A 24,717-nucleotide genomic window follows, 5' to 3' on the forward strand; every position below is an offset into this window, starting at 1 on the left:
CCCACCTAACCCTCAGGAGCCTTGAGAGCCACTCCTAGAAGGTGCTTAAACAGCCCAGTCAGTATAGGATGACTATCTCTTTACTCCAGCCTTTTAACATTGGTTGACCAATAAGTCATGGTGTGTACTGAATATGTGTGATATTTCAGATTTTCGGTGTTCTCTACAGTAGTTCCTCTCTCCTCACTGTCCTTTATCTGATAGACTTATAGTCGGCCCTCGGTATCCACAGGTCTGCATCCACGGATCAAAATATTTAGAAAAAAAAATTTCAGAAAGTTCCAAAAAGCAAAACTTGAATTTGCTATAGTCCAACAACTGTTTACATAGCATTTACATTATATTAGGTATTAGAAGTAATCTAGAGATGATTTAAAGTATATGGGAGGATGTGTGTAGGTTATATGCAGATACTGTGCCATTTTATATAAGGGACTTGAGCATCCTTGGATTTTGGTATCCACGGGGGCCCTGGAACCAATCCCTTGCACATACCAAGGGACGACTGTACTGGCATCCCCTACCTGGGTGGCTAGTATGGGGAGTGCATAATGTCAGGCCACCATCTCCCTGCTCCAAGTTCTAATATCTGTTTACCTCTGCTATGACACATACCACTCCTCTTTGTATTATTGTTGTTTGTATACTTGTCTCACCTCCTGTATTAGATTGTAAGCTTTTGAGGGTCAGAGACTGAGTCTTACACATCATTATGTCCTTACACTTTCTTGTACAAAGTGCTCAGTAAATGTTTGGTGAATAAGTGGCGAGATCAGTGCCGTCCAACATGGTAGCCACAAGCCACGTGTGGATTTTAAATTTTTAAATCAATTAAAATTAAATAAAATGAAAAGTTCTGTTCCTCAGTCATACTAGCCACATTTCGAATACTCAAAAGCCAAATGTGGCTCGTGGCTCCCATTTTGGACAGTACAGGACAAAATGGTTGTCCCAGAAGATTCAAAGATGTGTAGAGACCCAAACTTGGTCAGTGGAAAAAAAAAAAAAAAAAAAGAAGTACAAAGTAAGGCATATTCTTGATTATCCTCTTAGGCTCTTTTGTAGCTGTCAAGCCTCTTTTGTTTAGATCCAGAGATTTACCACAGATGCTGTTCTTAAACTAATTCGTGGTACTGGGAGGGGCATATTTTAATGCCTTGGGAATCTCAAAAGCTCAGAGCTTCTGAATTACTAGTGTCTAACCAATCAGAGCTGGGCTGGCTGAGAGGAAGGGACTTTTAAAGCAGATCCTAGCGTTACCATTTTATTTTCTGAGATATGCTCATGACTAGATACTGGGGAGAGGTCTTGCTTCCCTACACTTACCTAGCCGCCAGCCCCCCACCTGCTTGGCTGGCAGTTCTGACTTGGCTTATAGAGCTGCTATAGACCTGGGGAACAGAGCCAAACATGCGGAAGTGGTTACATGTACCAGCTCCCAGGGAAGCTGTGGGCTAGCAGGGGGAGTGGGTGGGGTCCTGCCTGATGGCTTTTCAAAGAAGCCAAATCTTTGAAGTTTTGTTTTAGCAGCTGCCAGGTATGCTGTTTCAGCACTTCACAGACTCTCTCACTGTGTTCCCATATCACATTTTTTCTTTACTATATGTGCATAGTATACACAATGGAGCTTGGTTGTTGGGAGGGTAAATATAAAATTGTGGAGTAAGGTGCTAAACACAACCCGCTTTTTCTTTTTTTCTTTGACTCTGCTGTGAAATAGCCACTTTTAATGCTCCCTTTTCCCTTCTCAGCTCTGATCTTTTCTGATCACCTGCCAAAGGAGAGGCAAACAGAGTCCTCTTCTATTTGAGAAAATAGTAAGTTTTGAAAAACTGGAGCTCCTACATTTCTCTGATGAATTAGAGCATCATTCTGAGAATAGAACATCACCCTTTTCCAAAAGAACAGTTGACATCCCCCAACAAGCAACCCTGATACTTTCAGACTTGGAGTAGATTTCTTGAATGTAGATCTTGTGCACCACTGGATCCTCAGCATTTAGGGCAGTGTCAACCATAAGTATTTGTTAAATGATTGCACTTGCAGCTGCTAAGCTGGTGGGGGGAAGGACTGGGCAGGTAAAGCACCCCTCTAAAGCCCACACTCCGAGCGTTCTCTGCTTCCTTGCTTCTTTGCTTAGATAGTCCCTTTCTCCTATCCAGTCTGCAGTTAGCTCAGACCTTTTCCAGCGGCCCCCAAATTTGCTCCTTCCTCTGAACTCCACTCTTTTTTGAGTATAGTATATACTCCCCTGAGTAACCATCTTCTATGCCTTTGTTCTTGATCTCCTGAACTGTAAGTCTGTTAAAGGCACAGGCTATGTTTTATTCCTACCCAAAGAACCCTGGAGCGGGAACAGGAAGACCTAGGTGCCAATCCCCGGTCCACCTGGAACTTCCTGACTGGAGGTAAATCATTTGACTGAACTTAAGCCTAATTTTGCCAGGTGGGAAGCAAGGGTGCTCGGATTGTCATGGGAGTTCAATGAGATCATCTACATGAACATGCTTTGTAAACTACAAAGTACTACACACGACTAGGTCTTTTCAGCATTAATAATACTTATTATCACTATAAAATAGTAATGTTTGTTTACGCTGCTGATGATACAGAGACTAATCTCTCCCAGAGTTGAGGTAAATCACAAGCTCAATCCCCCATTACTCAGCTTGGCACAGGTTTAAAGCATTAAATGGTCCATTCCAGGCACTCTCTGTCATCACCTCTCTTTCAGTCTGCAGGTTCTTCTTTTCAGACCTGTGGGGTCATTGTTTTTATTACTAGTCTCCCCCTTTTTCTCCTCTCAGGTTCAGGCTGAGCTCTCTTTTTTAACCCCCTCAGTTCTTAAAGAACCAAACTCATCCCATCCCATTTCCCAGTTTTGGCTGGAATTGCCTTGCTGGTGGATCCTTCTCTCCTCAGTGTGGCCATCCGTTTCCCATCGCTCTGCCCATCAACAGCACTGGGCCCCGTCATCATCCTCCCCCTGTCCAGCCCCCCATCTTCATCCTCAGCTTGGCTCAGCACCCCTTCCTGTTTTCCTCTCCCTTCCCTTGCTTTTCTGCCAGGCTATATCCCTTTAATCCTCCCTTTCCATTTATCTCATCCTGCATTTTCTTTCTTTCTCTAGGCTCAGACCTTTCATCCAGAAAGGATGTTCCCCCTTTTAAGACTCTGTTTGGTGCATCTGCATGTACCTCTCACCCTGTCCCTGTCACCTTAAGGCATCTCCTTCTCAGAGAAAAGTAGATTAAAACAGCACTGCCATTTTTTTTTGTTGTTCTATCATATGGCTTCAGGAGGTCCAAATTCTTTTACTTTAAAATATCTACACTCTCACATTTAAATGTTGTGACCTAGTGTTTGAGAGCAGGTATTCTATACAGGCAGACCAATTTGGATCCCTCCCCTTTTTAGCCACTTACTAGCTATGTTGCTTAGGGCAAGTTCTTTGAACCTACTGTACTTATGCCTAAATGAGGATAAAATGCCTAATTCGGGGCTTCCCTGGTGGCGCAGTGGTTGAGAGTCCGCCTGCCGATGCAGGGGACACGGGTTCGTGCCCGGGTCCGGGAAGATCCCACATGCCGCGGAGCGGCTGGGCCCGCGAGCCATGGCCGCTGAGCCTGCGCGTCCGGAGCCTGTGCTCCGCAACAGGAGAGACCCGCGTACCGCAAAAAAGAAAAAAAAAAAAAAGCCTAATTCCTAGGGATGTCCTAAGGAGCAAATGAAAATTAAATGACATAGGAAAGCATTTTTACAGGGCCTGCCTCTGTAAATGAGAATTACTGTAAACCTGTCCACATCATCTATCCATACCCTGTTTTACAGGTATGAAAAATTGAGACCTAGAGAAGTAAGTGGATTGTGCAAATTCTCATGCCTACCTGGTGGTAAAGCAAGGTTGAGAACCTACTTCTAATTCTCAGCCTGATGAATTTTCCATTTGATTCCTCTAACTTCTCAAAGGGTTATTTGTTCTAGTTTCCCTTCTTCAGGTGGAACATAGGACTACTCCAGAGAGAGGAGTGTTCATTTCTTCATGCATTTGTTCATTCAGCAAACACTGCATGACTGTGACATTGCCAGGCTTTGAGTGGACAAAGACCAGAATGATGACCAGCCTTAAATTGTTGGTCCAGTGAGTAAGAAATAGTCGTTGTGAAGAATAGTCACAGTACCAAAAACATGCCAGTGAAGGCATCTTGAGACCTCGAGAAATAAGCTCTATCGGAGGAAGACTGGAGTAGACTTTGCAGAGGATGGATTATTGTTTTTTAACTAAGTGAGCATCACAGAACCTTGTGTGAAGACAGGGAGGTATGGAAGAGCATGCCTGAGTGCACCATTGTGGGAGCATGGCGTGCACGTAGGGGAGGGTTGAGGATGAGATGGAAAAGTTCAAGTGCCTGATATGCCATGTTAAGGGGGTTTTATCCCATTATCTGCCCTTTTAATTAATGTCAACCAAAGAATTCAGCAGTTTTTTGAGTTTGGGGTGTTTTTTTTTTTTTTTAACATTTCTGGGTTTTCATATGTACTACTTCCATTGTCTTTCCCTTCCGCATTCATATCTGGCAAATTCTTTGTGTCATTCTGGATCAAGCCCAGTTCCGACCCTTACTCTGTGCACCTTCTACTGCCATCCCACATGGAGTCTGCCTACTTGCCTGTAGCTCTGTCATTTCCATTGTATTACAGATTTTCATGTCTTTCCCTTACCACCTCCTTAGAAGTCCGAACTTATACATCTTTATATTCCTATCTCTTAATGTGGCATCTGACACATAGTATCCACTAATTTAATGTATGCCAAATGAATTTCAATATCTAGATTCATAATCACAGAGCAGACTTCCACCTAGGCAGCTCTTTTACTAATACCTGTCTTGGGTACCACAAAAATTTAGGTGGATTAGGTTAAGACTTTCTTCTTTAACCAGCCACAACTCAACGTGCTTGCCATCTTTAGGATTTGAGCTTTGGCTGCCTCTAGCTGTGGGAGCAGTTGTCACCTGTTCTACACTTGAAACACACTTCCACATACTAGGATTTTCCTCAACACACTTTAAGGAGTTAAAAGACTCAAAACAGTACTCAACCAGGTGAATTCCACGTGGTGGAATCAGTTTTAAAGTAGAGTAATGTCTCACAGTGTCCATTAAGCTGCTGAAATTTTACTCCTCACCTGGTCATCCGTCAGGACTCTGTGGCTGTGTGAGTGCTATTATTTATTTGCTGCCCTGATTAGACTCTAATATACTCATGAGGAAAAGTTTCTCCGTAGTCTAACAAACACATAGTATCTGTACTTGGCACCAGCTCGAGGTTAATTTCTCCTCTTACATATTGCAGGTATACTGTGCTGTACACCCTGCTGCCAGCTCAGCGCTCATCTGCCAGACAGCCAGAACACTGTATTAAAATACGTAGTTCAGTATACTTTATACACTGCTCATCACACTTTACATTCTTGTGAAGTTTTCTCAGTACAGCATAGTTGAGAATCTCTCTCTTAAGGCTTTAGTGAAGAGATGCATTGTAACCTAGCAGCACGCCATCATAATAACGTACCCTGGTGCGTGCTTTGGTAGAATAGCAGGCCACTCTGATAGGATAATGCGTTAAAGCTAATTTCTCTTTTCCTTTTCAAATTTATCTAAATAGTTGCATAAGTCATCTATTGCTGCCTAATAAATTATCTCAAACTTTAGCAGCCAAACAATAAACATTTATTATCTCAGTTTCTGTGGGTCCGGAATTGAGGAGCAGCTTAACTGTGTGGTTCTGCCTCAGGCTCTTTCATGAGGTGATGGTTAAGATGTCTGCCAGAAGGGCTGCAGTCATCTGAAGGCTTGCCGGAGGCCAAAGGATCCACTTCCATGGTGCTCACCCTCACGTGGATGATGAGTTCATGCTGGCTATTGGCAGGAGGCCTCAGTTCTTCAACAGATGGACTTCTCCTCAGGGCTGCCTGTGTGTCCTCATGACATGGCAGCTGGCTTCCCCCAGAATGAGTGACTTAAGAGAAAGACAAAAGGCACGTGTCTTTTATGACCTAGCTCAGAAGTCATACACAGTCTTTTTTTTTTAATTTTTTAATTGTGAAAAAGTATACATAACATGAAACTTACCATTTTAAGTGTACAGTTCAGTAGCATTAAGTGCATTACATTACTGTGCATCACCACTATCCACTTCCAAGAACTCTTTTCATCTTGCAAAACCGAAACTCTGTAACAATTAAAAAATAACTCCCCATTCTCTCTCTGTCAGCCCCTGGCAACCATCCTTCCACTTCCTGTCTCTATAAATTTGACCGCTCTAGGTACCTCCTATGAGTGGAATTATACAATGTGTGTCCTTTTCTGCCTGGCTTATTTCGTTTAGCACAATGTCTTCAAGGTTCATCCATGTTGTAACATGTGTCAGAATGTCCTTTCTTTTAAGGCTGAATAATGTTCCATTGTATGTCTATACCACATTTTGTTTATTCATTCATCTGTCGATGGACACTTGGCTGGCTTCTGCCTTTTGGCTCTTGTGAGTAATGCTGCTATTAACGGGTGTACAAATAGTTGTTCATGGCCCTACTTTCAGTTCTTCTGGATATATACCCAGAGTGGAATTGCTGAATCATACGATAATTCTGTTTTTTTCCAAGCTTAATTAATTCACTTTATCTTTCCTGTGTAAGTACTCTACGTGGTGACCATAGCTGGAGCTTGGGTCTTCTTTGCAGAGACTCTGGTATGGCTCTTTACTAAATGGTCAGTGAATTCCTGATGGGGAGACTTGGTGAACATGGTCCCTTTCTAGAGGTCAAGGTGAGTAGCTGTAAGTCTTGGAGATGGCATCAAAGGTGGCTGTGGTAAAGTTGCACAGGCTGGCAGTGCAGCCTGCAGACAAGGTGTACTAGTCCTTGATACTGGCCACCAGCTTCTTGGGCACAAGAGCCCAGAGCATGCCAGTGCCTTTGGGGTGGGGATGAGATACACCGGCACAGAGCCACAGTGGCTGGTCACCTTGCAAAGGACAGTGTGGGGCTTGCTGATCTTGCTTCCTCAGTAGCCTCACTGCCTGGCAACAGGGAAGAGTTTGGCCAGGGTAATGGCCCCGTGGACGGCCGTGGCTGCCTCCTTGGATCGCTTACCAAAATTGACATGGCCCTTGTAGTCCCTAGTGGCAACAGATGCCTTGAACCTGGTCTGCTGGCCAATGTGGGTCTGCTTTTGCACAGGTGTAGTCTTCAAGCTCACCCTTTAGGGTCAGCCTCAGGAAAAAGTCCGTGATATCAGACTACGTGACGGACGAGGAGAAGAGATGTATTTCCTCCAGGGACTTGGTATCCATGTCCATGACCAAGCAGCCTGGCTCGGGGACCGGGAGCCACTTCTTGTCCTCAGCCTCCCCTCAATGAGCTCTGTGGCCTTGGCTCCAGCCTGAGCGTAGCTGCAGCGCTGGCACCGGAAGCTGCCCCCCATACCTCTGTGGAGCTGCTGCGGTCACCTTCTGGTCTCCTGGAACACCAGCATCATCCACCATTTGGTGTTTTCTTGGAGCAGAAAGGCAATTCTATTTTTAATCTTTTGAGGAATCTCCATACTGGTTTCCAGAGTAGCTGTACCATTTAACGTTTCCACCAGCAGTGCACAGGGGTTTCAGTTTCTCCACATCTTCGCCGACACTTTTTTTTTTTTTTTTATAGTAGCCATCCTGATGGGTGTGAGGTGGTATCTCATTGTGGATTTTCATTTGTGTTTCCCTCATGATTAGTGATGGTGAGCATCTTTGCATATGCTTCTTGGCCGTTTGTGTATCTTTTTTAGAAAGTGCCTATTCGGGTCCTTTGCCTATTTTTAAATCAAGTTTGGCTTTTTGTTGTGGAGTTTTAGGAGTTCTGTATGTATTTTGAATATATTTGGATTATCAGATGTATGATTTGAAAATATCTTCTCCCATTCTGTAGGTTGCATTTTTACTCTGTTGATAGTATCCTTTGATGCACAAAAGTTTTTAATTTTGATGAAGAAGAATTTTTTAATTTTTTCTTTTGTTGCCTGTGGCTTTGGCATATATCCAAGAAATCATTGCCAAATCCAATGTTGTGAAGCTTTTTTGCCATTTGTTTTCATTGAAGAGTTTTATAGTTTTAACTCTTACGTTTAGGTCTTTCAAACACACTATCATTTTTGCGATATCCTATTGTTTACACAGGCCAGCTCCATTCAGTGTGGGAGGGGATTACCCAGGATATGAATACCAGGAGGTGGGGATCATTGAGGGCCATCCTGGAAGCTGGTTCCTACAATCATTCAGGTATATAGTTTTTGTTTTTGTTTTTATTTTGCGGTACGCGGGCCTCTCCCGTTGCGGAGCACAGGCTCCGGACGCGCAGGCTCAGCGGCCATGGCTCACGGGCCCAGCCGCTCCGCGGCATGTGGGATCTTCCTGGACCCGGGCACGAACCCGTGTCCCCTGCATCGGCAGGCGGACTCTCAACCACTGCGCCACCAGGGAAGCCCCAGGTATATAGTTTTAAAAGTTAAGTAATTCTATAAAGTTTATAATGAAAATGGGAATCCCCTGCCCCTTCTTCTCCCACTGCTACCAAACCTTAATTTCCACATTCCAGAGATAACTGCTTTCAGCTTTTTTTTTTCATCTGTTTCTTCTGTTACTTGCCTTCATATTTCTAAATCATATGTTTATCTGCCATTTGGGGGCTTTTTATTTTATATATTATTTATTTATTAAATTCCTATCAGAAGGTGGAAGTTGAGAATTCTTGTGCTGCCTCCTCCTGCCCCCACCCCCAGCCACACACACACACACACACGCACACACGCACGCACACACACACACACACACACACACACACACACTCTCCCCTTCCTCCCATCCCTGCAGTGAACACATAGTACAATTTGATCAGTGTTTACTGTTTTCATTATCATGACTGGGCCCTTGGAAACTTTTGGGCCTCTCAGAGTCATCATTTCTTCTTTCCTGTTGATCCATTTCTCTGTCATTTTGTCTGACTTGGTACATGTTGTAAAGTTAAGAAATTTTCCAAGTTTCAAATTTCTTGCAGGTTAAGACAGTTTACACAGGGCTATATGGGAGGGGAGGATATGTATATGTATATATATTAATATATATATATACACACATACATGTGTATATTATATATGTTCCTATTTTCTACTGACTGAAATATTTACGTTCATACTTTATAAAAGCTAAGTGTACAAGTAATACACACATGTAGCCACGTCATAAAATAATCTAACAGAAACATATACAGATTAAGAGGAGATTAAGCCCCCTCCTCAGAGGTAGCCACAGTTAAAAGGTTGATCTGTATATTTTTCCGTGACTTTTTTTCCTCCCTAATGTCGCCATGTTTCTCTGGCTTGTTTATATAAGCTTTTCTTTTTTTCTTTGGCCGGGCCATGCAGGGGGATCTTAGTTCCCTGTCCAGGGATCAAACCTATGCCCCCTGCAGTGGAAGCACAGCGTCTTAACCACTGGACCACCAGGGAAGTCCCTATGTAAGCTTATCTGAATATTCTTAACCACTATGTAGTTTTCCAGAGGATGAACGTACCATAATTTATTTTGCCATTCTCCTATTAAAGAGCACTAAGTTGTATCCAATTTAGGCATCTGCAGTGAATGCCTTGTACATATATCTTTGTACACATGTGCAAGTATTTCTATGGGATACATTCCAAGAAGTGGAATTCGTTGGATCAAATGATATATACACTTTGAATTTGTATAGATACTGTCAAATTGGCCTCAAAAGGGCTGTGAAAGGGCTGTACCACTACCCCCTCCAATCTGGAGCGTGCTCTTTCTTCACACACTTGCCAGCATCTATTCTACTAGACTATCACTTATTCCTTTCCTGCAAATTCTCTCCTTTTTTACTGATGATGAAATTAGGCATAGGCCTATCTTCAGATATATTATTTTAGAGATGCTCTGTTTTCAGGCAAGAATATAACTGAGATGGGGCCAAGAAGCAGGAAGGTAAAAGTATTCTCAGTGGGCTCTTTCTTTTCTTACTATCAATTAAGATCAGGAAGAATCCCTACGTGTTAGCTTCTTTCCCCTATACTGCACTGCTGAACTGCTTTTCTCCCCTGCTTTTGTTTTTGATTGATTTCATCCAAGAGGCTTACCCTTTCCCCTCCCTCAGTAATGAATAACCAGAAAAGTCACAGAACCAGGCAAATTGAGTGAAGGAAGCTTAAGGAAAATATTAAAAAGGAAGAAAAGTGTTTGATGTACTTTTAATATAAAATGTGGAAAAAGTAGAAGAAGGGCGGGGGTTGGGGAAAGAGGGCGGAGAGAGATTATTCACGGTAATGGGAACCAAATGTTGGCCGGGAAAGCTGCAGCATTCTCACACTCTTCCTGTAACGCCATGGCTTTTCAAAGTGATAATAATGGAGCACCAACAGTACAGGACACGCCTTAACCCTTCCATACCTGAACAGCCCCAACTCAGCTTTTCCGAGGCGGTGTCAGCTTTGAAGTCCTGGCACGTGGACGATGTCTGTGTCCCGCTTGCCATCAGGGCAAAAAGAAGGAAGGTGGAAGCAAGTAGTAGAACAGTAAGGGAGCACTCGCTTGCTGGAACTCCTCACAGTACGCTACATTTCTCTTTCTGTGTGTTAGGCTTTTCTACTGGACAAGCAGCAGCCTGCTTGACAGTAGCTTGCCAGGTTTGGATGATGATATCTTCTCCCCTTGCTGCCCAGAGCTGATGAGAAAGCCCCCATGGGATAGGCAGGCAGCCTCCCTCCATCAGTAATGATCCCACAACATGAAAAGGCCTCCATGGAGACCGAAGTCCCCCCCCCCCCCCGGGTGCCCGTGTGCAAGTACAGGTGCTCCTGTGGAGGTCCCGGCCTTTATTTTCTTGGAAGTCCACACCTGCCGCTGTGGAATTGAGATGTAAAGACTGTTTGCAGCCGAAGGGCACTCCCTGACCATATGACCTCCAGGTGGTCAAGGACAGGCACTTGCCCCTTGGCCTAGCCATTTATCTATGGAGGGCGAATGAAAAGGGGTGAAGGAATGAATGAAGGTCCTGCTCCAGCTAGCTTTTACTGCCATCTTGATTCAAATTTTGTTCAGGTGCCTTTAAAAGTCCATTGTGCCTGAGAAATAAACCTTATTTTTTAGGTCAGATATTCACCATTTCAGAGGGGAGGCACTGGTAGCAGTAGGGCAGGCGGCACCGCAGGGCAGGCAGGTGCTTGGCTCTGCAGGTAGCTGGGCGGCTCCGGAACTCTTTAGCAGCAGTTGTCTCAGCTGTAACAGGAGACAACTGTTAGTCTCCGCCTCCTTGGCGTGTTAAAGGTTTCAGGGAGCTAAGGCACGGAGAATATTTAGCACCCCACCTGCCACCTCCTCTTCTCTTCTCTGTCTGTTGGTACCCTCATATTACCTACAGCTAAAACTGAAACATCTTTTTTTCAAATGTTTTCCAGAATCATCCTTGGGACGATTTTATAGTTTTACGTTTTACATTTAAGTAAACGTTTTGAATGATCCATTTTGAATTAATTTTTATATGAAGTCTGAGGCTTAGGTAGAGGTTCATTTCTTTTGCCTGTGGATGTACAATTGCTCCAGCACCATTTGTTAACAAACAAATGGCTTTAAACAGGTTATCCTTCCTCCATTGTATTGACTTTTCCAGCTTGGTCAAGTCAGTTGAGCATTTTAGTGTGGGTCTTGGATGATTTTGGTATTCCCAAAACAAAGGTCTATAGCAATAATAATTTGTTAGAGACTCTTTAGCAAGGAGTGTTTTAGGTTCTAGTTTTCTTCCTTGTACCTTTGGAATCGTACAGATTTAGGTTCAAAAGTGGCTCTTTCACTTACTGTGAGTGAAGTTAAACCTAAGTCATTTAACCTAAGCCTCAGTTTTCTCATCTCTAAAATGGAATGGTAATAATACCTTTCTCAATGGATTTCTCTGAGGACTAACCAAGGTAGGGCATATAAAGGGCTTATCTTGAAATTAGGCATTTGGAAAGCCTTCAAGCTAATGTTGGTGATGGTAGTGAGACTTAGCTATCTCTGTGCTTGGCCATACTAAGACACACTTACTCATGCCCCTTGCCTTCCCCAAACCTTAACTTTACACTTTTCGTTATAGTTCATCATGAGCACGTGAGTGATTCCAGTTAAAGCTGCTGTGCTGGGCCTTACTTAGATGGCGGTTTTGATCAGTAACATTGGTGTTTCTGAACATACGAGAGATCGGTCTTACAGCTGTAATTGCAGACTACCCCCATTGGGTTTCCTGATGCTTCCCGCTCTTTCATATGCTCTTCCTTCTACCTGCAGTGTCCTTCCAGTTGTCAAAGTGCTGGTCATCTTTTGCGACCGCTTCTACTTTGACGTCTTCCTTGATTTCCCCCATAGGAAGTTGCTCCCCTCTCTTGTCTTCTAAAGCCAGTGTCCTGTTCCCAGCACAGTGGCATGCAGAGTATGGAGAGTGGCAGGAGTTCTTTTCTTCATTAAAAAAAATACACGTTTTAAAAGTGCATAAATAAAGTATATCCAAATATGCTGACATGAACATTAAATGATAAAAGCAGGATAGTATAATCACAATTTACTATATATTTTCATAGTCAGCATGCATTAATTTTTAAATTGATTTTTATATTGCTTAAAGTGCCCCACAATTTGCTATTAAGTCAGAAATATTTCTCCCTTATTTTGAAATGATACGATTCTATTCTGCCATTTGTTAAAGAGAGGAACAAAAGGAAGGGAAGGAGAAAGGGACTAACATTCACTGAGTGCCCAGCTCATGCCAGATCCTGTGCTTTGTATGATTTACCCTGTTTACTCCTGAAAACATGGCTGTAACATGGGTATTGTTACCCTCAAGTTCAGATAATGAAATAGCCTTAGAAATGTTAACATTTGAGTTCAGCTTTTTCTGATGTGAAAGTTCATGCTCTTTTCATGGCTTGAACTTCCCTACTTGTGGGAAGAGGAAAATCAGTACCAGTCTTTTCACAGTGGCATCCCAGGCTAGTCTAGACCCATTATTTAGTGATGATAACGTGCAAAGGAGAGGTGGAAATATTTCTGAAGATAAACTCTCACTGTTGGAATGTAAGAACCAGTATTTCTGTGAACAAAAGTGAAGAAAAATGTCCCATCATCTATGAACATGTACATTATGTTACTTTTATGAGACACTAATGTCATGCTTCGTGTGTGGGCAGAAAACATCAATAAGACTGAAGCAGCTAACTCTAAATATATGGCTTACATTTACAATTTGGATTAAATTTCTTCTTGCTTTGTATGCTGCCTCTTCTGGATATAACTTAATTTCTGTCACAGATTAGAACCAGCAGGTCAGGCGGATTAGAATGGCTGTTTTGAAGGTGGGTAATTCCATACAAGGGAAATATCGTGACTCTCGGGGATAGAAGTTGTAGATTTTTTTGGTCCTCTTGGTTTCTTACAATGGCCTGATCATACAGGTGCTGGTCAACACGTCTTATAAATGTGATTTGTCATTTTAGCTGTGGTTTAATGTATGTTCAACAGCTTTGGTATTTTAGAAGAGAACCATTGCTTCTTGGACTTTTGGCTACAATCAAATGTACAAGGGAAGGAACCAGAGTATCATGAAAAGGATGTAAAGCAGAAGAAGTAATAATGAAAGATGTCCCTTTTAGCCTCCAGGCTATTTATGGACTCAGTGTGTGGGGAATCTGGCCATAGACAGACACAGAAATGAATCATACATTTCTTCATCAGTGTAATCATATATTACACTTCATCAGCAAGTGTAATGTCTGGAATTTGAGCCCTAGAGGTAAAGAGTTTTGTTTGATTCATCCCTGAAATACAAATTCTGTATTCCTATTTTTATTATATTCATACTACAAGTGATTAGCTTCTCCATACCAAGAGGACACAGTTTACCATGTAGGAATATGGCCTGCCTGTTGATTTGTGAGAAATCCAGGTTACATCCCACTGAATCTCAAAAATAAGATGATACATAAGAAACAATAGGGGGCTCCCCTGGTGGCGCAGTTGTTAAGAATCCGCCTGCCAATGCAGGGGACACGGGTTCGAACTCCGGTCCGGGAAGATCCCACATGCTGCGGAGCAGCTAAGCCCGTGTGCCACAGCTACTAAGCCGTGTGCCACAACTGCTCAAGCCCGTGCGCCTAGAGCCCGTGCTCCGCAACAAGAGAAGCCACCGCAATGAGAAGCCTGTGCACCACAATGAAGAGTAGCCCCCGCTCGCCTCAACTAGAGAAAGCCCGCACACAGCAATGGAGACCCAACACAGCCAAAAATAAATTAATTAAATAAATAAAATATTTTTAAAATGCTAAAAAAAAAAAGAGAAAAAATAGTAACATGCTAATAGTAACATTCAGTGCTTATGATGTGCCAGGCCCTAAATGCTTTATGTACCTTAACTCATTTAATAGCTAACTTTTACCTTGTGCCAGCAACTGTTCTCAAAGCTTCACGTGTGTTAACTGATTTAGTGCTCCCAGATCCTCTGTGAGATAAGTACTGTTATCATCCCCATTTTACAGATGAAGAGACTAAGCACAGAGCAATGAAGTGACTTTCCCAAAATGACGCATTGGTGAATGGCAGTCAGGATTCAAACTCAAACAAGTGGTAGCAGAATCCATGCTCTTAACCACTCTGCCGGTGGTTCAGTGAGATGCATCAGAATCCCTTGAATGGCTTGTTAAAATAAAGATTGCTGGGCCCAACCTCAGAGCTTCTGATTTCAGTAGGTGTGGGGTGAGGTTCAGTTATTTTCACTTTTAACAAGTTCCCAGGTGATGCTGTGCTGTTGGTCCAGGTACCACACTTTGAGAACCACAGTCCTATGCTGGGCTGCCTCTGCTAGGGCTGGAAAGGAATTAATATTCAGTGCAAGCAGCTGAGGACCAGGATAATGAGTTTCAATGGTCTGATCTTATCAGAGGTGGGTGCCTGCATTTGGTGGCAGCCGTGACCTAGAACTGAACCCCTCTAGTAAATTTTTTTATTATTATTACAGGTAGAGCAGGTAACTTCTAATGAAATGGGTGAAATCCAAAATGGAAATTATAAGACTTCAAAAGTTTTTTTTTTGCCATCTGCCACCACCCCCCCACCACTCTCCCCCCTTGGTGTCCATACGTTTTGTTTTGTTTTTTTTAATTTAATTTTATTTATTTTTTTATATAGCAGGTTCTTATTAGTCATCACTTTTGTACACATCGGTGTATACATGTCAATCCCAATCGCCCAATGCATCACACCACCACCACCACCCCCTACCACTTTTGCCCCTTGGTGTCCATACGTTTGTTCGCTACATCTGTGTCTCACTTTCTGCCCTGCAAACCATTTCATCTGTACCATTTTTCTAGATTCCACATACATGCGTTAATATACGGTATTTGTCTTTCTCTTTCTGACTTACTTCACTTTGTGTGACAGTCTCTAGATCCATCCATGTCTCTACAGATGACCCAATTTCATTCCTTTTTATGGCTGAGTAATATTCCATTGTATATATGTACCACATCTTCTTTATCCATTTGTCTGTCAGTGGGCAGTTAGGTTGCTTCCGTGACCTGGCTATTGCAAATAGTCCTGCAATGAACATTGGGGTGCATGTGTCTTTTTGAATTATGGTTTTCTCTGGGTATATGCCCAGTAGTGGATTGCTGGGTCATATGGTAATTCTATTTTTAGTTTCTTAAGAAACCTCCATACTGTTCTCCATAGTGGCTGTATCAGTTTACATTCCCACCAACAGTGCAGGAGGGTTCCCTTTTCTTCACACCTTCTCCAGCATTTCTCGTTGGTAGATTTTCTGATGATGCCCATTCTAACCAGTGTGAGGTGATACCTTATTGTAGTTTTGAGTTCCATTTGTCTAATAATTAGTGATGTTGAGCAGCTTTTCATGTGCCTCATGGCCATCTGTATGTCTTCTTTGGAGAAATGTCTGTTAAGGTCTTCTGCCTATTTTTTGACTGGGTTGTTTATTTATTTATTTTTTTTTTTGCGATACGCGGGCCTCTCACTGTTGTGGCCTCTCCCGTTGCAGAGCACAGGCTCCGGACGCACAGGCTCAGCAGCCATGGCTCACGGGCCCAGCCGCTCCGCGGCATGTGGGATCTTCCCGGACTGAGGCACGAACCTGTGTCCCCTGCATCGGCAGGCGGACTCTCAACCACTGCGCCAGCAGGGAAGCCCCTATTTTTTTAATATTGAGCTGCATGAGCTGTTTATACTTTTTGGCGATTAATCCTTTGTCCATTGATCTGTTTGCAAATATTTTCTCCCATTCTGAGGGTTGTCGTTTCTTATTTATGGTTTCCTTTGCTGTGCAAAAGCTTTTAAGTTTCATTAGGTCCCATTTGTGTATATTTCTTTTTATTTCCATTACTCTAGGAGGTGGGTCAAAAAGGATCTTGCTGTGATTTATGTCAAAGAGTGTTCTTCCTAGTTTTCCTCTAAGAGTTCCATAGTGTCCAGTTTTACATTTGGTCTTTAATCCATTTTGAGTTTATTTTTGTGTCTGGTGTTAGGGAGTGTCCTAATTTCATACTTTTACATGTAGCTGTCCAGTTTTCCCAGCACCACTTATTGAAGAGACTGTCTTTACTCCATTGTATATCCTTGCCTCCTTTGTCATAGATTAGTTGACCATAGGTGCGTGGGTTTATATCTGGGCTTTCTATCCTGTTCCACTGATCTATATTTCTGTTTTTGTGCCAGTAGCATATTGTCTTGATTACTGTAGCTTTGTAGTATAGTCTGAAGTCAGGGAGTCTGATTCCTCTATCTCTGTTTTTTTCCCTCAAGATTGCTTTGGCTATCCGGGGTCTTTTGTGTCTGTGTACAAAATTTTAGATTTTTTTGTTCTAGTTCTGTAAAAAGTGCCATTGGTAATTTGATAGGGATTGCACTGAATCTGTAGATTGCTTTGGGTAGTAGAGTCATTTTCACAATATTGATTTTTCCAATCCAAGAACATGGTATATCTTTCCATCTGTTTGTGTCATCTTTGATTTCTTTCATCAGTGTCTTACAGTTCTCTGAGTACAGGTCTTTTACCTCCTTAGGTAGGTTTATTCCTAGGTATTTTATTCTTTTTGTTGCAATGGTGAATGGGATCATTTCCATAATTTCTCTTTCTGATCTTTTTGTTGTTAGTGTATAGGAATGCAAGAGATTTCTGTGCATTAATTTTGTATCGTGCAACTTTACCAAATTTATTGATTAGCTCTAGTAGTTTTCTGGCTGCATCTTTAGGATTCTCTACGTGTAGTATCATGTCATCTGCAAACAGTGACAGACACTTTTACTTCTTCTTTTCCGATTTATATTCCTTTTATTTCTTTTTCTTCTCTGATTGCCATGGCTAGGACTTCCAAAACTATGTCGAAAAAGAGTGGCAAGAGTGGGCATCCTTGTCTTGTTCCTGATCTTAGAGGAAATGCTTTCAGTTTTTCACCATTGAAAATGATGTTTGCTGTGGGTTTGTTGTATATGGCCTTTATTATGTTGAGGTAGGTTCCCTCTGTGCCCACTTTCTGCAGAGTTTTGATCATAAATGGGTGTTGAATTTTGTCAAAAGCTTTTTTTGCATCTATTGAGGTGATCATATGGTTTTTATTCTTCAATTTGTTAATATGGTGTATCCCAGTGATTGATTTGCATATATTGAAGAATCCTTGCATCCCTGGGATAAATCCCTCTTGATCATGGTGTATGATCCTTTTAATGTGTTGTTGGATTCTGTTTGATGGTATTATGTTGAGGATTTTTGCATCTATATTCATCAGTAATATTGGTCTGCAGTTTTCTTTTTTTGTAGCATCTTTGTCTGGTTTTGGTACCAGGGTGATGGTGACCTCGTAGAATGAGTTTGAGAATGTTCCTTCCTCTGCAGTTTTTTGGAAGAGTTTGAGAAGGATGGGTGTTAGCTCTTCTCTAAATGTTTGATAGAATTCACATGTGAAACCATCTGGTCCTGGACTTTTTGTTTGTTGGAAGATTTTTAATAACAGTTTCAATTTCATTACTTGTGATTGTTCTGTTAATATTTTTTATTTCTTCCTGATTCAGCCTTGGAAGGTTATACCTTTCTAAGAATTTGTCCATTTTTTCCAGGTTGTCCATTTTATTGGCATAGAGTTGCTTGTAATAGTCCTTTAGGATGCTTTGTATTTCTGCAGTGTCCGTTGTAACTTCTTTTCGTTTCTAATTTTATTGATTTGAGTCCTCTCCCTTTTTTCTTTTTTCTTTTTAACATCGTTATTGGAGTATAATTTCCCTCTTTTTCTTGATGAGTCTAGCTAAAGGTTTATCCATCTTGCTTATTGTCTCAGAGAACTAACTTTTAGTTTTATTGGTCTTTGCTTCTCTTTCATTTATTTCTGCTCTGATCTTTATGATTTCTTTCCTTCTACTGCCTTTGGGTTTTGTTTGTTCTTCTTTCTCTAATTCCTTTAGGTGTAAAGTTAGATTGTTTATTTGATATTTTTCTTGTTTCCTGAGGTAGAATTGTATTGCTATAAACTTCCCTCTTAGAACTGCTTTTGCTGCATCCCATAGGTTTTGGATGGTCATGTTTTCATTGTCATTTGTCTCTAGGTGTTTTTTGATTTCCTCAGTGATCTCTTGGTTATTTAGCAATATATTGTTTAGCCTCCCTTTGTTTGTGTTTTTTACATGTTTTTCCCTGTAATTGATTTCTATTCTCATAGCGTTGTGGTCAGAAAAGTTGCTTGATATGATTTCAGTTTTCTTAAATTTACCAAGGCTTGATTTGTGACCCAAGATGTGATCTCTCCTGGATAATGTTCATGTGCACTGGAGAAGAAAGTGTAATCTGCTGTTTTGGGATGGAATGTCCTATAAATATCAATTAAATCTAACTTGTCTATTGTGTCATTTAAAGCTTGTGTTTCCGGGCTTCCCTGGTGGCGCAGTGGTTGAGAGTCCGCCTGCCAATGCAGGGGACACAGGTTCGTGCCCTGGTCCAGGATACCCCACATGCCGCGGAGCGGCTGGGCCCGTGAGCCATGGCCGCTGAGCCTGCGCGTCCGGAGCCTTACTCCACAACGGGAGAGGCTACAACAGTGAGAGGCCTGCGTACCGCAAAAAAAAAAAAAAAACTTGTGTTTCCTTATTAATTTTCTGTCTGGATGAATCTGCCCATTGGTGTCGGTGAGGTGTTAAAGTCCCCCAATGTTTTTGTGTTACTAGCTGTTACTAGTTACTGTGTTACTAGCTGTTAGCATTTGCCTTATATATTGAGGTGCTCCTATGTTGGGTGCATTTATATTTATAATTGTTATATCTTCTTTTTGGATTGATCCCTTGATCATTATGTAGTGTCCTTCCTTGTCTCTTGTAACATTCTTTATTTTCAAGTCTATTTTATCTGATACGAGTATTGCTACTCCAGTTTTCTTTTGATTTCTATTTGCCTGGAATATCTTTTTCCATCCCCTCACTTTCAGTCTGTATGTGTCCCTAGGTCTGAAGTGGGTCTCTTGTAGACAGCGTGTGTATGGGTCTTGTTTTGTATCCATTCAGTGAATCTGTGTCTTTTGGTTGGAGCATTTAATCCATTCACATTTAACGTAATTATCGATATGTTTGTTCCTGTTACCTTTTTCTTAATTGTTTTGGGTTTGCTTTTGTAGGTCCTTTTCCTCCCTTGTGTTTCCCACTTAGAGAAGTTCCTTTAGCATTTGTAGTAGAGCTGGTTTGGTGGTGCTGAATTCTCTTAGCTTTTGCTTGTCTGTAAAGCTTTTGATTTCTCCGTCGAATCTGAATGAGATGATCCTTGCCGGGTAGAGTATTCTTGGTTGTAGGTTCTTCTGTTTCATCACTTTAAATATATCGTGCCACTCCCTTCTGGCTTGTAGAGTTTCTGCTGAGAAATCAGCTGTTAACCTGATGGGAGTTCCCTTGTATGTTATTTGTTGTTTTTCCCTTGTTGCTTTTAATAATTTTTCTGTGTCTTTGAGAAAACAATTTGCTTACCGTTTGTCCTGCGTGTTGCTCCTTGGGTTTATCCTGCCTGGGACTCTCTGCGCTTCCTGGACTTGGGTGGCTATTTCCTTTCCCATGTTAGGGAAGTTTTCGACTATAATCTCTTCAAGTATTTTCTCAGGTCCTTTCTCTCTCCCTTCCTCCTCTGGGACCCCTATAATGCTAATGTTGTTGCGTTTAATGTTATCCCAGTGTTCTCTTAGGCTGTCTTCATTTCTTTTCATTCTTTTTTCTTTATTCTGTTCCGGGGCAGTGAATTCCACCATTCTGTCTTCCAGGTCACTTATCTGTTCTTCTGCCTCAGTTATTCTGCTATTGATTCGTTCTAGTGTATTTTTCATTTCAGTTTTTGTATTGTTCATCTCTGTTTGTTTGTTCTTTAATTCTTCTAGGTCTTTGTTAAACATTTCTTTCATCTTCTCGATTTTTGCCTCCATTGTTTTTCCGAGGTTCTGGATCATCTTCACTATCATTATTCTGAATTCTTTTTCTGGAACGTTGCCTATCTCCCCTTCATGTAGTTGTTTTTCTGGGGTTTTATCTTGTTCCTTCATCTGGTACACAGTCCTCTGCCTTTGCATTTTGTCTATCTATCTGTGAATGTGGTTTTCGTTCCACAGGCTGCAGAATTGTAGTTCTTGTTTCTACTCTCTGCCCTCTCCAAAAGATTATTCTGATGGCCCTTTAATAAGGATGGAAGTTCTATGAGAAACTCTTTGTGATGGCCTGTGTCATGCCAGCCAGAAGAACTTTGAAAGATTTTTATGAGGCTTCTGTTCTATTCATGAAGTGAGAAAGTTTTCCCAAGCCAATGAAACATGGAGTACCCTTCTAGTGTTGGAGGGTCTCCTGCAGAGACAGGAGGTGGCTGTGGCTCACCACAGGGACAAGGACACTGACAGCAGAAGTTCTGGGAAGTACTCCTTTCCGTGAGCCCTCCGGGAGTCCGCCATTAACCCCACCAAAGAGCACCCTCTAGTAAATCTTGAGGGCAGCAAATTTCAGTAGACTTGTCTTGACACAACAGAAGCAGGTGCCAGTGTAGCCTTGTTGTGGACTTGATGAATAAGAGACCAGTTCCTAGTACAATGAAGGGTTGTTTCCATAGATTGTAGTTGAAGGTAGCTTGAGAATGGGCTCTTAGATACAGTGCACACACACACACACACACACACGTACGCACACACGGAGTGGTAAGAAAAAGGCTTGACTATTATACACATTTTATTTTCCCCTCTTTAGCCCTATAGCTTTAAAAAAAAAAATCTCCTTTCTTGTGATTTCCCCAGTATCTTCCCTATTTTATAAAAACATCATTATTTATAAAGAAAAGAAAAAGGACAGGTAGAGAAGGTTACAAAATAAAAAAGAAGAAGAAGAAAGGAAGAAAGGTGGAATTCTGGCATTGTCTCCCATTTCCCTTGGCCAATTGAGAATGGGGGCAGAGACAGGTTAGTGAAACCAGAAAAGCTATAGACTTGACTTCCATATCGCCAGCTGTTTTGCTTCCCGGAGAAAATAGAAGAAACTAAAGGAGCCTAACTGATGTGATGAGGCAGGAATTCTAAATTTGTGACACTTTGCAAGCTGTTTGTGTGTACTAGGTTTGAACCCAGCTACAATTCACTGTAGAAATTCTTGGAAACTGGCATGTCAGCTGCCCTAGACAATCTGCACATTAACTTTCACTTTGAAAACTTTTCCTGGCTTGTCTCTGCAGGCTGTGAAAGCTAGGTGATGGTGGTCCAGTTTTACAAGGCCCAGCTGTGCTTGTGTGTACCTGTGTTGTTGTCACAAAGGCATCAGACTTTTCCCTTTATTTTATAAAAATCCTGCTGAGCTGGATTCAGTCTTCATTGTTGAATGAACTGGTGTCAGGGAGTTCTCTTTTGGCTTTCTTAAAGGTCACCCTTTGCTCACTTCTTTTTAAGTTCACAGCTCCATTTTTCAGGCTTCATGTGGTATGCTGGTTATGCCAAAGTAAAGAGCTGGATCAAAGACATTTCTTGTTAATAAGGCTAAGGATCCATCTGTCTTTGCAGACCCAGACTGTTAATAGATACAGGACCAAGGAGCCTCCATCTACAAACCTGGCTGACTCCCAGAATCCTAAATTGTCTTCTAGAACAATGCTGTGAACTTAACCTTTTGAAAGGTTTGGTTTTATATCCAGCCTTGTGTTCCGTAAAGCTTGCCCCCAGATTCTCTGCCAGATGTACTGAGAAATCCAACTTTGTCCTAATTTCCTCCTCCTGGGGATCATTCCATCAATCATGGAGTGGTACGAGTATGGAGACAGCAGAAGTCTGGTTCACATTCTGAATCCATTGTCAAGTCCAGCTGGCTGGAATCTCACTGTACTTTTAAAGGGCAGGCATATCAGCTCTTAGCTTTTTGACTGGATACTTCAGTGTGTTCTTTCCAGATGTATGTCCTGGTCACACAGTATTAATAAAACCAAAGTTAAAGTTAGCCAGAATAATCCCCCTAGACATTTTTCAGTCATCACTACCGCTTCCTTTTCCTTTTCTGTATATCTGCTTATTGAATGAATGATCAGAAATCTCCCCTCTCAATTGCTTATAATTCTGTATTTCAAAGTATGTATCTTACTTGGACCCTGCTCATGTTCTTAGTCTCTTTTGAGTCTTGCTTGTTTTTTTCTTCTGATTGATTTTGAGCCACTTTATTTTAATGTATTGTCCTGCTTCCCCTTTCGGCATGTGTAGTAAACAATAGGTGATAGATTTATTTTGGGCGTGCCAATTGATATTATACTGATACTAAGAACCCTTATCTAGATTCTTAGTTTTCAGGGCACATCTTTGTCCTATCCAAACCCTCCCTTTATTCCTCAAGGAAAATGAAGCTCACAAGGGTCAGGCTATTGAATCAATCTTATTTTCTCTACTTAATAATTGAATTACTGTGTCCAAAGAGAAGCAGTTCTTATGATTACTAATTCATGATTTACGGTTCTAGTCCTATGATTGTGATTCAGTGTATGATTTCATGTGCAACAAAGGAGCTCATACACTGGGAACAGAAAAGAAGAGATAGAGATAAATTAGATGCTGAATATATTAACTGATAACTGAGATGTCAGTTTCAAGCCAAAATCTAACAGATTAGCAAACCAATGATTTGGCAGCCCTTAGAGAAGGAAAAGGGAATCACTTAAGCCCAGCATTGATTCACGAAAAAAATAAGTCATGCTAGACTAACCTCATTTCCCTTCATGGTAGAATCACCTTAGTAAGAGAAGATCAGGGGGACAAAAAAACAATTACCATAACTGCGTTTCGACAAGTCATGATGATATCTTGTGAGCACGAAAGAGAAATGTGAACAAGATAACACTGTCATTAAGAATCTTTGATAACTAGACAACTGTACCCAATGAATCAGTGTAAGATTGAGAATTAAGTCATTGAGGCTCTGTGATTTGCTCAGTAGGTCACCATTTTTTAATCAATGAATTAATTTATCCATTCATACTTATTTAGGTGCCTACTATATACTAGGCACCTACATATCTAGAAGGCATACTAAACCTATTTTCAGATGACATGAAGTAGGGTGGGATACTGAATGCCTTGGATGAAAATCAGAATTCACAACGATTTAAACAGGGTAGAATGATGAGTCTAATTCATGGAATTTAATAAGAAAAAAATATAAGAGCTCTTCACATGGTTTCAGAAATTCAAGTGAAGAAGGCTTAAGGGTTTAAATTGACTTTAAGCGTAATAGAAGTTAACAGTTGAATAAGACTGTCAAAACCAGCACTATCATGTGGGAGATTTTTTACAACATATTTGCCAGATTGTAAAAGCAGGTTATAAAGCAGATGGTGCAGGATCACTCTGCTTGTGTGAGGGAAATACACACAGAGGAAGTATATACCTCAGAATGTTGACAAAATGTTCATAGTAGCCATCTTTGGTTGTTGGAGTGCAGATGGATGACTTTTGTCTTTTACCTTTCTATCTTTTTGTGTTTTTCAGGTTATGACATTTTGCTCCTAAAAAAAAAATTGCTTTTGTTTCATTTTGAAGAGGCGAAAGGCAGTGTAGCCAGTGCTGATAATTCAGGCTTTTACTAGCAGGAGTGGGGGTGGGGAAGCAGGCTGGTGATAATCTCCATCATTCATCAGTGCCTGAACAGCTGCCCCTCCCTGGTAATCAGCATTATTAGTAAACACCCACTTCCCCACAGGGGCAGCACCCTGCCTATGGTTAGAGCATTCTCTGGCTGGCTTGGTTTGGAGCAGCAGGTCTCCATCATGAGGATGTGACCTCAGGTGAGGACTGCCATGCAGCGGCTGTCTCTAGCTGGGGAGACCTGGCTCCCTGGCTCACACACACTGAGTGACTCCTGAGTCCTTTTTTCAGATCCACTAGATTGGCTCCCCCGTTTATCACCCAGGTTACCCCACGTGGACATAGTACTTGGTAAGGGGAATATAAATACTTCTTTGCTTCTCTTCTTTCTGAGAAGTGATAGAGTTGCTCACACCTGTTCCTTAGCATCCTTATTGTTTGTTTTCACAAAGGTTTGGATTCACTTTCCACAGGAACAATGTTAATAATAGCAGCTCACATTTATTGAGCATTTATT

General features: G+C 41.6%; 1 protein-coding gene and 1 pseudogene across 15 annotated transcripts in view; one reads left to right on the forward strand and one right to left on the reverse strand.

The window, feature by feature from the left end:
• TTLL5 (tubulin tyrosine ligase like 5) overlaps nucleotides 1-24,717 on the forward strand; it is a 305,509-nt gene that overhangs the window by 169,503 nt on the left and 111,289 nt on the right. The window lies entirely within an intron of this gene.
• Nucleotides 4,797-12,448, reverse strand: LOC149750329 (small ribosomal subunit protein uS5 pseudogene; annotated as a pseudogene).

Source organism: Delphinapterus leucas, chromosome 2 (genome assembly GCF_059928025.1).
Source record: "Delphinapterus leucas isolate spDelLeu-1000000601 "Yukka" chromosome 2, BTC_Dleu_Yukka2, whole genome shotgun sequence".
NCBI classification, from domain to species: Eukaryota; Metazoa; Chordata; class Mammalia; order Artiodactyla; family Monodontidae; genus Delphinapterus; species Delphinapterus leucas.